This window comes from Ursus americanus, chromosome 19, assembly GCF_024610735.1.
Source record: "Ursus americanus isolate L20-20 chromosome 19, mUrsAme1.1.p, whole genome shotgun sequence".
NCBI classification, from domain to species: Eukaryota; Metazoa; Chordata; class Mammalia; order Carnivora; family Ursidae; genus Ursus; species Ursus americanus.
In genome coordinates, this window is record NC_142145.1 from 14,439,708 (window position 1) to 14,452,314 (window position 12,607).

General features: G+C 44.3%; 1 pseudogene; it reads left to right on the top strand.

Annotated features, from left to right (window-relative positions):
• Window positions 1-351: 351 nt before the first annotated feature.
• On the top strand, window positions 352-1,760 carry LOC148108460 (uncharacterized; annotated as a pseudogene).
• Window positions 1,761-12,607: the final 10,847 nt, after the last annotated feature.

Below are 12,607 nucleotides of genomic sequence, written 5' to 3' on the forward strand. Positions count from 1 at the left end.
TTTTTAAGTAGCTCTGCTTTCTTAGTTGTGTCCCTGAGACCACCACAGCTCTGAAGGGTAATTTCCTTTGGTGGGAGGACATCAGAGTCTAGCAGGGATCAGGGACATTTTATTTGGGGAGGGGCAGACTCAGTTTCCAGGCAACCTATTAACAGTCGGGAGACAAAATACTTCCTGGCTGTTGTGTCAATAACAACAACAACAGCAATAGTAATAGTAATAGTAATGACAATTGCAATAATAAAGGCACAGTAAAGCCTGAATCCACCAGGATCCAACCCTCAGGTGTTCTGCTGCCAGCCCTCTTTCTCTGCCAGGTCTCAGCACAAAAAAAAAAAAAAGGCTCTGGCAATGCCTCCAGGCTGCCCTCCAAGTTCCAACCCCCACCCCACCGCCCCCGAGGTGGTTAGCCAGGCCGAGTCTCTGCTTCAGCGTAAGTTCAGTTCACAGTCTCTCCTGTTGCTAAGGGCGGGCTGGGACTCCGCGTTAGCGTTTCTTTTACAAATCTGCAACTTTCACCCTATCCGACCTCCTACCAGCCTCCTCACCCCAGCTCTCACCCCACGGCAACCACAACGAGCAAAACCCAAACACCCCGCATGCAATTCAGAGCCTTCTCTGGGAGTGTCGGCCCGGAGACAGGAAATCCGGGGAGTTGGCGATGTCCGGCAGGTGGCGGCGACCCGAGTCACCACCACATTCTCCTCCCACGGTTGAGCTCGAGCGGGGGTGCGGCGAGAGGCGCGGACGGCGACCGGCCCCGCAGGCGCCCGAGCCTCTCCGAAGCCTTGTTCTCCGGTCCCCCTTCCCGGCGCGCATCCCCGAGTTGGGGACACAGCCAGCCCTCGCCCATCGGCAGCCAGAGGGAGGCCCCGCCGCCCTTGGGGCAAACGAGGGCGAAGCCAGGGCCAAGCATCCCCGCGAGGCGCGCTCTTGGGTCCTTCGTCCGCATGCCCCCGCGCGCGCAGCCCCCGCCACCAGCGCGCAGCGTCCTCTGTCTGCCCCGCTGCGCCCCAGCTCCCTGCCCCCCGGAAAGCACTCCCTAGCCCGGGCAGCTCCTTCACGTCCCCTTCCCCCAAAGTCCAAGGAAGTCCAACTCCTACCGGCCCGCAGGCTTGCCGCGGCCGCTGGTACCTGCGGGGAGAGCATGGCTCGGAGAGGGACCGAGAGCAGCGCCGGGGGACGGCTGCCCGGAGCAAGGGGGCACCCGGCGCCCTGTGCCGTCCCGCTTCCGGAGCTCGGGGACAAACGCGCGGGGCCCCACCCGAGCACTCCCCTTTACCTGGTACGGCCGGCGACTCTCCGGGGACGTTCAGTCCAGACTGCTTCGGGGCAGGCGTCCAGCTCACATCGCTGCCAACCCAGCCGGGCGGCAGGTGTCCCGCTGGGTCCCTTCGCCCCCGCTTGCGACGTGCCCCCGCCCCCCACCCCCCTACCCCCTCTATCAAAAGTGTCACAGCTTTTCTGCCTTCGGATCTTTCGCAAAGTCTCCGCGCGGTCGCCAGGAGTTGGGCGGCAATACCAGGCGCGCCAACCCGGCGGATGCCCTGCCCCGCCCTCCCGCGGCCCCCTGCGCTCGGCCCGGCCCGGGAGAAGAGCCGCCTCGTCGCGGTCACCGTCCCCGGAGCGCGGCGCGCGGTCCGCCTCCCCTCCCTCGCTCCTTCCCTAGCCCGAGTGGCTGCCGCCTGCCTGTGCCGCGGGTCCTCATTCCCCTGCTCATGAATATTCTGACAGAGGCTAATGCCGTGGAAGTAAATTGAATTAGCCAATTGGTGCCAGGAATGTGCGCTCCTTCCTTCTGAGGAGCTGTCTGGAACCCCACCAGATGAAAGCAATTAGAGTCCGGTTGGCACCCTGTGGTTGAGAGCAGTGAGGGGCAAAACGGGTTAATTTTTTAAATGCAGTTTAGATACCACATTTAAATGTTTAAACTCCTCTATTGGCTGAGAGAGTAAGGAAACGTTGAGAAGGAGCAAGAGGAAAGGAGGTAGGTAGTTCTGGGCTCAGGGGGGATGTATCTACCCCCAAGTCCCCCCTGAAGTTGAAGTGACTTATTCTGCATAGATTTGGATTCTGGAAGAGGCAGTTAATGAGAACTGGAAAAGATAGGCAAACAGGATCAGAAAGGAGATGAATATCAACCTGGGTTTAACCTTGACCTTGAGGATGCAATAGACATAATTTTCAGGAGGAGGAGTGGGGAGAGATGGCAGAAGGAGAGGAAAACCTCTATCATTTACTTTAAAAATTTCTCCAGGTGTTCTCATTTTCTTCCTTTGTCCTCTAGCAAAGCCATAGGGTTTTAAACCTTTGAGTGAAGTAGAGATGGGACAGAGTTCCCTGCAGGACGGTGGTTTCAGAGGAGGAAACTGAGACCATCCTCAGGTGAAGAGAGCCTTCTGAATCACACAGTAACTGTGACAAGGCCATTCCAGAAGGCACTTTCTGACTATAGTCCAAGCTTTTTGGTTGTGGGGTCAGACAGGGTCGACAGGAGAGACAGCCTCTCCTTTGTCCTGCCTCCTACCCTCCAATGCCAAGTTCTTTACAAGTCATTGACTACAACTTAGACTTAGCTGGTGGGTAGAGGGGGAATCTCTGCCCAGTTCCGCATCCACATCTCTCTCTCTTTACAGTCTTCAGGGACATTGCTTCTAGGATTTCTTCCCCCCTCACCATCACCAATTTTCTAAATACAGAAACTTATTTTGATTGAATCGATTGGTTACTAAATGTTTTACTTGTACTTGTGGCCAAATGGTCTATGTATAAACAACTGATAAAAGTGTGTGTATAAGTAACTGATACAATTCCCAAATTTGCACTAATGGAAATAATATTATTTAAGGCAGTTACGCCATATTTTAATAGGTTTCAGCAAGGCCTAGAATTGGAACTTATGATTAGAACAGTAACTATTATTTCAGCAGCCAGTGTTTATTGAGAACTTGTTATGTGGCATGCATTACAGGAATCATCTCATTTAATCTTTCCAACTACTCTGTTCAGTATGCACTATTGTTTTTCCATTTTAATAGATGAGGAAGGTGTGGCTTAGAAAGGTAAGTAGTATATATAATGGGGGAAGATGAACTTTGATTCAAAACAGCCTAATCAATACTCCAGAGTCTTCAGGTCCCCAGGAGCTTATACTGCCTTCTTCTCTAAAAAGAGAACTGGTATCTTTGTGTTTTGTTGAAGTGATTTCTCCTTGGTGACTAGTTCCCTACCAAAATTTAGAGAAAAAAACAAAACAAAGTAGGTTTTTGGTTTGGTTTGGTTTTGGTTTTGGCGGGGGGGGGCATGGTATGGTATGCTTAGTTTAGGGTGTTACCTTGTTGGGCCACAGAGTGCCTGAATATTTGGTCAGCGCTATTCTGGGTGTTTCTGTGAGGGTGTTTTGGATGAGATTAACATTTAAATTGGTAGACTAAGTAAAGCAGGTTGCTCTTCCCAATATGGGTGGGCCACATTCAATCAGTTGAAGTCCCAAATAGAATAAAAAGGCGGGCCCTCTGAATAAGAGAATTCTTCTGCCTGATGGCCTTGGAACTGAAACAGCAGCTCTGCAGGTTTTGGATTTGCCAACCTCCCTAATTGTATGAGTCAATTCCTTATTATTTATCTGTCACCTATTTGCTTTGTTTCTCTAAGGAACCCTGACTAATACAGATGGATGCCTTCAGTAAATACTACTATTTGTGAATTTCACACGAATGTCTGAATATTTTCATCTACCAACACGTACTGTATAGTATACAATAAATACACGTTTTTTTACTTAAGATTTTCTAGACCCATTATTAGTAAGGGAGGAATAATTGTATATATACATATTTATATGGGTGAGACTTCATCAGAATTAAATAAAATATTACCTTTGAAGAATTAAACAATGGACTATGATAGGTATGCTTAAAGCAAGGTTTATAGATACATGAGGGGAGAAATTTTAATATTACAATGTTAGGAGTAAAAATGATCAGGCTAAATCTCTGAATTCAACAGTTGTTGAGTAATTATTAAATGCAAGGCACATTTCTATTCAAACATTTTCTATTGAAGTTCACAGTCAAATCACTTAAAACAGTTGAGGGTCTGCCATATTTTATTCTCTGAAACTTTGGGTAGTTTAAAATCCTTTGTAAAAAAAAAAAGGTATATACTGTTTTATCCCTGTATTAAATATTTAAGATTTTGTCCATCATGATTCTTCCCTTACAATGCTCCGTTGGATCTTTCTTTTCTGGAGAGTATCCTCTTAGGATTTAGAGGCAATATATCACAGAAAAGTCTTCAGATGTTGGAATGTTTATTTATATGAATATGTTAACATGATTTTAGGGCCCATCAAATGTTACCAGGATGAGCGCTTTTCATACGTCCGCCAGAGTTCAGTGGGTAGTGTTGGGAGAGGACTGCGAGAGTCTGAGGTAGGACAGTGGATTGGGAGTGTGAGGCAGTCTTGGGCAATGAGCCAGCCAAGTTAGTACCTCTGTGAAGTGGAAATAATAATACTGTATTTATTGGGTATTTGCTGTTTACACATTGCTCTCCCATAGACTGTCTCATTCTATCCTCCTAGTAACTTTATCCTCCTTGTAAATTCATTGTTACCCATATTTAATGGACAAGGAATATCAAGCTCACAGAGATTCAGTAGCACTCTGAGCTTCTCCTAGAAACAGATAGAATGGGCACTTTGATCCAGTGACAAAGTCACCTTCTCAGTAAAGCCATCTTTTACATCTCTCTCTGTCCAGCCTCCCTTGCCTACCACACACACACACACACACACACACACACACACACACACACACACACTTCTTCTTCCAGTAGAAATACAATCCTCTTCTTTGTGCTCCCCTAGGACATCTAAGATGCACAAAGAAATAATTAGAACACAATGTGTTGTCTCTACCACTAACCAAGAGCAACCTGAAATCAGGAACCTTGTCTTTATCACTTTTGTATCCCCAAATTTAGCTTAGTGGGGGTCACTCAGAAAGCCCACCAACACCAGTTCTGCACACTTCAGGAAATGTGTCCCATTGACTTTCCTGGGCTATTAGGATTAAATGAAATAGTTAGCAGGTGCTTTGGAAATTTAAAAATGCCATGTAATGATATTATTATTATTGGTCAAAAGTATATTCAGAAATAAGTATAGTAACTTTAGCCTTGACCTCTGGCTGATAAATTCTATGGGTGAGAAAGCAGTTTGATCATTTTTATGTCAGCTACTGTTATTTAGGACATGGATGGATAATACTTGCTCAAATTATAATCATCTGGTTAATAGTAGTACTAAACTGGCCCATTAAGCAAGAAGGTATTAGTCTGGGAAAGGTGAGTGAGTGAGTGTGTGTGTGTGTGTGTGTGTGTGTGTGTGATCTTTCTGCAGTTTAAGGGTGTTTTCTGTGAATGAGCAGCTTCAGCTGCTAGGACAGCTGTATTTCTCTAAGGAAGGGATCTGCTTTTTTCCTATGGGATGATCTTTATTGAGACCTCCCAAGGTCATCGAGCTAACGACAGAGCTGGGGCTCTTGACCCTCGTTCAGTGTTATTTTTGCTACCCCACACTGACTCTGATTGGCAGCCACTGCCCATCCAGTGTGGTTTATGGTTTTACAATTGAGATGAGAGGTAAGCAGCTCAATATCTCCTTATAATTAGTCTCCTGAGTCAGCTAATACCCTTCCAATGCAATTCTATGATCTAGATTATCAGTATTACCCATTCAAGATATTTTTTGAATTTGTAATGGTAATTACTTAGTAGAACTGATGACAGTGACACATTAAAAACACTTTTGTAGCTTCATAGCCTGTGTTACCTTAAATATTCATTACAGAACAGTTGTTATATTAAACACACACACATATTCACAAAACCAGCAATTCCTGTTAATCTCCAGGTTCTTTCTTCTCTGTAGTGTTGATGTATGAGTTGGATGGTGTCTCTGTACTGATTTTACTATGGCCATTTGCCGTTCTGTATTACTTCACTTTTTTTTTGGTGTAACATATGCATTTATTCTGTGCTTTGAATTTGTAGGTTAATCAGTGACTTTCATTCTCAGAAGAAATTGGTTCCCTCACGGTTGATGCCTGTCAGTTCCTGTCTGTTTCACTGTTTTTGTGACTCTGGTAGAAGGTAAAGGCACTCCACCGCCATCACCTCCAAGAAGAACTAGCTGTAGAAACATTCAGTACTTGTAACAACATTCTGAAAGTCAACGCCGCTGATCCATTCAGTCGAATCTGACAAACTTGAATACAGTATCCTTGCTATGGGCAAGGTGCTGTGCTAGTTATAATAGGGGTTTCAAAGAAATAAAACCAGGGACTGCTCTCAGGGAGTTTATAATCTGGGAGAAGGGCCTTGATATTTAACAAAGTAGAAGATCTAAGGCAGAAATGGAGAGTTTTTATTAAAGGATAAAGAATGAAGTGCTGCGGGAGGCCCAATTAGGGAGAGATTTTTTTTTTTTCAGTGGAAACAGAAGAGTGGGACAGAAGAGTGCTCAATGGAAGGGGTGTTGGTTGGTCAGGTTCTGGACATTACTTGGATATGGGGAGGGGAGTGGGGTTATCAGTGGTCAGAGGGAGAGGCCTAGTAGAACACAGGGTGATTTTAAGGGAATGCTGTGACTGCAGTTAGCCCAAGTACACATGACATTAAAAGGAGATACAACTAGAAGGTTAGGTGGATGCCATGTGGAGAAATATAAACGTTATAACATAGGCCAGGAGGAAGGTGTTGCTTTTGAGCCAGGGAGTGACATAACCACAGCTGTGTTTATATTTGAGTGTGGCGCGTTTGGAGGTGGGGGACTGATGGGATGGGGACCAGCTGGGAGACTTGCAGCAGCTGAAGCAAGATGTGATAATGGCCTGAGCCAGGAATGTGGCAGCAGGACCTGAGAGGGAAGGAGAGGAAGAAAAGTGGTGTGGCAGGTGTGTCAACGTTACATTGAAATAATGTCTTTTTTCTGCCTGTCCTGGATGTTTCTCGTCTCTACAGCCTTCCCTTTCTCTCTCTTTCTCTCTCATACACACACACACACACACACACACACACACATACACACCGTGTGCACACATGGAATACATACACAGATGCATAGATAGGCACATACATATGCACATACATATTTCATGTACACACACATGCACACACATGTACGTGTGTGATACACAGTGAGCTCCTCAAGAGCGTAGTTTGCATTTTTCTCTTTGTGCCTCTGTACCTAGCACAGTGCCAGGCATTTTCTTGGCACTAGATAATTGTTTGCTGAATGGAATAAAAAACAATTGATGTGGGGTGTCAGAGAAAACGAGGAATTGCAAAATATTGATTCTGGCTTGTGCCGGAGTTGGGTAGGCAAACTATGAAAATTCTCTATGTCCCTTATTAATTGGCATTGGGGAAAAGAGCATGTCTGGGGTTGAACACGACTTCTGATTATAGAGATGTCTGAGAAGATGAAAAAATCTGGTGGAGCCGATGGTGGGTACAGCTGGAAAACCTCATGACTAGAACACAGGTCCTCTGAGGTCTGAGAAGAACACGCTTGATCTTTAGGGCATTTTATCAAGGCTTCCTTTTAACTGTTTTGAAGTTAAACAGGTCCCTCAGAGGTGTTCGTGTTCTAATCCTCAGAACCCCTAACCGTGTTAGGTTACATGGCAAAGTGGAACTCAGGGTGCTAATAGGCTGACATTCTGGAAGGGGGGATTGGCCAAGGGGGCTCGATGTCATCACAGGGGTCCTCAAAAATGGAAAAGGTAGACAAAAAAGGCAGAGGCAGAGTAACACGATGTGAGGATTCTGCTGGCCATTGCTGGCTCTGAAGATGGTGGAAGGGACCATAGGCGGAAGAATGGGAGTAGCCTCCAGAAGCTGGAAGAGGCAAGGAAACGCTCTCCCTGGGAGCCTCCGGGGGGAGCACGGTTCTGTTGACACCCTCATCTTACCCCAGTGGGACACACACCAGACCTCTGACAGAATGTAAGATCGCAAATTGGTGCTGTTTTAAGCCACTGACGATGCAGTAACTTGTTACAAGGGCAATAGAAAACTAATCAAGAAGGATAACCAGCATGCTTACTATTTTGGATTTATTATCATATATTAGTGTACGTGATGCCCCAGACTCCATGAGCTGTCTTGTGTGATGTCCTAGATTCAACTACAGAAAGAGGTTTTGTTATACAAAATTCCAGCTCTTGGTCTGAATATAATATACGTGACAGCATTAGTGGTGTGAAGTTCAGAGTGTAGGTTCTTTGATTATGTCATACTGTGTTCAGTGAGGGGGCCGATGGTTTTAAATTAAGCTTCCTATGCAGTCCCTCAGACAGTACTCCTTGATGTGACACTAGCATCTCAAGAGTTGTGAAACACAGCATGAATGCCCAAAAATCACAATGCGTGTTTATAACCTTGTTTGAGTCACCCAGTTTGTGCTTTGCTGGAACAAAACAGTCATGTTTAAATTTTCATTTCTATAATTCATTTTCAAGTGGCATATCTTTTGGAAGAATGCGTTTCAATAATTTCTCTCTTACTTTCGTTATTATTTGTATGATGGATGTCATGTGAGATGACTAATAATTGAAAAATGAAAATAATATAATATTGTTATATTTTGTATAAAAAATGTAAGTTGCCAGTAAGTGGAATGGGAATTTCTGTGTTTTAGCAATGTGTGGGTTTGGCTTATTATTTTCGTTTTGATGCTTTCTCAAAGAATAGAGTAAATGGCAGAAAAAAATGCTTGAAATATATTCACTGTTAAATTCGCATGTACACTCAGCATGACACATATGCATAATAATCACTTCTTATTCATAACAAATCCTTTAAGAGCTGGGCAAGGTGCATGTTATTTAAAAATACACTAATTTCTAAAATTAGCATGGACTATAAATTAATTTTTGAGGCTCTGGTAAGTAAGTCCTTACATACAGATAGATTGCTGTGAATTTTGATGTTTAACTAACCAAATGTTAAGAGAACATAAAGCAGCCTAAAAATAAAGTATAAAATAGGATGACTAATTTATGTGGAGAGGCTTTGCAGATGATGGAAACTCAATTTGCAAGTCCCTTTGTAAAGTAAAAACTATTTGTTATTCTTGACGTTATTCCGAAATCCTTATGCAACAAATAATTGCAAGAAACAGCTCTAAATATGCTTATTGATAACGTATTAAAGGCGAAGTTGTAGATGACTTAAACGAGAGGATTAATGCTGTGTTACACTGGAAAATTAATAGCCACTAATTACATATTTTTCTCTCTCTAAAAAGCATTAAGAAAGCAAAAGCCAGGAGAGTGTGGTGGCTAAGGGGGAGTCCCGGGAGTCTTGGCTCTGCTACTACTCAGTGACTTTGAGTAAATTGTTTAATCTGGTTGTGTGCCTGCATTTCCTCATCTGTAAAGTGGGTGTGAATAGTACTGCTTACCTCACAGGGGTCTTATGAGGATTAAATTAGAGAATCCATGACAGTTGTTCAGCACCATCGGGCACATAGTAAGCATACCTTAAAGATGACCCACTATTACTAATAAAGGTTATGAATATCGTGTGTATTTATGCTTTTTAATGTCATCTTTGTCAAGAAAGGAAAATTGAAATATTTCCTTTAATATCGTTTGTACCATTGTTAAAAGAAGAAAATCACAGAATTTCTTGAATATAAGGGATCACAGAGGCAGTCAAATCTGGCCCTCTGATTTTATTGTTGGAAAAAAATTGAGGTATAAAGAGTCAAGGGAACTTATCCAAAGTCACACCATTTTCCCTCTCTGTGTGCATATAAGGTGTTTCTCCTTTTTGTGTGGATTCATGGAACAAATCAACTTTTAAGAACCAGTTAGTCTGAATCTCGCTCTTGCTGGGGGTGGGGTTTGGGGAGCTTTGTCAGTGTGGGGGACACAGAGGGGAGAAAGACAAAAGCATGGAAATTGAAAAGTTTTTCACACAAGAGTGGTGTGCCCGTAATGGTTCCACTGAGAATATTTGGAAAGGGCCCACTTTTTTCTTATAGGAAAAGTAGGGTTGTGGATTTATCCCTGTTTCTACACATTGAATGGACCCCAGGCAAGTTCTTCATTTCTTTTGCTTGCATTTTCTCATCTATAGATCTGACATCTGATCACACTAACTCCCAGGGTGGTCAGGAGCTCAGAACAGAGTCAGCTGTGAGCAATACCAGCCAAAAGTTGCCACTGTGACTTCAGTTGTGAAACCGGTCTAAGATGCAGGTGAGGGCAGTTAGAGCTCACGTGGGTCTGATTCTTACAGCCTCTCGGGATCCGTAATCAGCACAAGTGCTCTGCTCAGTGACGGAGGATTTTGGATAGGACTTGTAAGCCTGATTAGCGGCCATTGCAGCGTGAACTTGGAAGGGGCCGAGAGAGCAAACATGGAGGAGCCAGGTACGTGCAGAAGGTACCGGAACAAGAGACTGAGAAAGGGAAAGGAAGCAAATGAGGTCTGTTTTGCCTTTCACACAGCTCCTAGGTAGTTAGGAGTGAAACAGAGAAGTAAAGAACGTCTAGAAAGTCTGTGAAAGAGGGAGGGAGCACCATAAACGTGCCATCAAAAGCACATTGGCTGAGAGGAATCTTTTTACAGGAGACAGGAACAACTGTGCAACAGGAGACTATTATGGGGCTGGGCACCCTATCAGTTCAGGTAGGATCTACCCAAGGGAAGTATTGTTCGTAAACCGGATTCTTTCCAGGAAGAAGTTTGGTGTTAAGCTTCAGACCAGTAGAGAAAATAGATTTATTTTGGAGATCTTATGGGAGAACAAGAGACAGGGCCCTTAGAAGAAGTTTGTTGTGATTTTACTTAGTATGTTTAGGATGAAAAATGCTCACCATTCTTTCCAGAAATAAAACAGTGGGATTGAAGCAATCAGGGCTTCTTTTGGGATGGTGATATTTTTGGAAAAGAAAAAGACATATTTGGGGATGTAGAACTATACATACCCCAGGGAAGATGGAGTTAAACAACATTTTAGGAATTTTTACCTAACGTACAAAGGGCTGTATGGTTTGTGTATGGCAGAGCTGCTGTGCTGATGACACCAACAGTACTAATCCCAGCATTTATTGCTTGTTTACTGTAGGCCGGCATTTGCATATATTGTGTCGTTTAAACGGCCTCGCCACAGATGAAGGTGCCTACTATTATTATTATCCCCACAGATGACTCCGGTGAGGCTTTGAGAGGTTAACAGATTTTACCAGAGTCCAAAGACAAACAGAATACAGGTGCAGTTTAAGAAATTATTCCAGTAAATATGCTGTTAGTGGAAGTCTTTCAGGTGTGGAGAACAAGGGCACAGCAATGATCTCTTTATATAAGTGGTGTAGCATCTTTGTGAGGAACAAGGGCCATGTGGTGCCGCTGCCTGAGAGGGCAGCTCAGAAAGAAACAGGACAGAGCTCGTCCTATCTGCCCTTATTGATGCAAGGGCGCCACCTAGAGGTGGAAGGTGAGATAGTACCAGGGGCCACAGAAATGGGGGGGAAATGATGAGAAGGGAAGAGAGAGTAGTGAAGGGCAGCACATACCAAAGAGAGGAGCCAGATGAGCTGTCAACAACAGCGTGATGAAGAGAGCGCCTGCTCAACAAAGGAGATGAGAGTTGATTGCCCCAGAAAAGACAGGTCCACGGTGGAAGAAAGGAAGGGAGGGGCCTTTGGCAGTCATAAATTGGAGAGACCCAACACAGTAAAAGTGATTAATTTCTAGAACATGGGACCTGAATCCCAAAGGTAAGAATAAGGGAGAAGAGAAAAGGATATGCCCTGGAGTAAATAGGAGAAGAGGGAAGAAGCCTTGGGAACCTAAGAGAAGTCGTCTGTGCCTTTATACAGTGTGTTAAGCAAGTAACTCGTTGTTACTGCCTCCACCAGGTGACACCAGGCAAAGGTGTGGAATAAGGACAGGGTTCAAGAGTGGCATTCCTGCGTATTAAGAAATTAGATGTGTGGTTTTATAACACTTGTCAGTAGGATTAAGTATGGTTAGGGACCGGTTGGTTAGGTTCAGGGTTAGGATTAAGTCAATGACTATTCTAAAGGTGGGTGTAGTGAAATCTGGGGTGCAGTTTACAGGATAATGAGCTTCAACTGAGGAAGAAGAAGGCCAGGTTTGGAGAGGTATTGAATAAGGAACTGTGTCTCAGGGGGGGAAACATGATCAAATTGAATATAAAGAGTGACCAGTGGAGATGACACTTTAGTCAATGTGGGAATATAAATTGACATATCTCTCTCTCTGCACACACACACACACACTCTCTCTCACCCACAGTAATAATAATAGTGTTGACAGAGTGCCTGCAGCGCTTCAGGAACTGGTTTGAGAGCGTGGCATGCACTAATTCATGTATTCCTCCTAGTAACCCTACAGGGGTGGCTTTAATGTCCTTCATAAGAATCGGGGCCCCAAAGCCAGAGAGGTAAAGTCACATGCCCAAGGCTACACAGGAATCAGAGGTGTACGAATCTGATTCCAGAGCCTGTGCCCTTTACCACTACACTTTACTGCTTTTCAGTACACACCTGTGCACTATTTACCA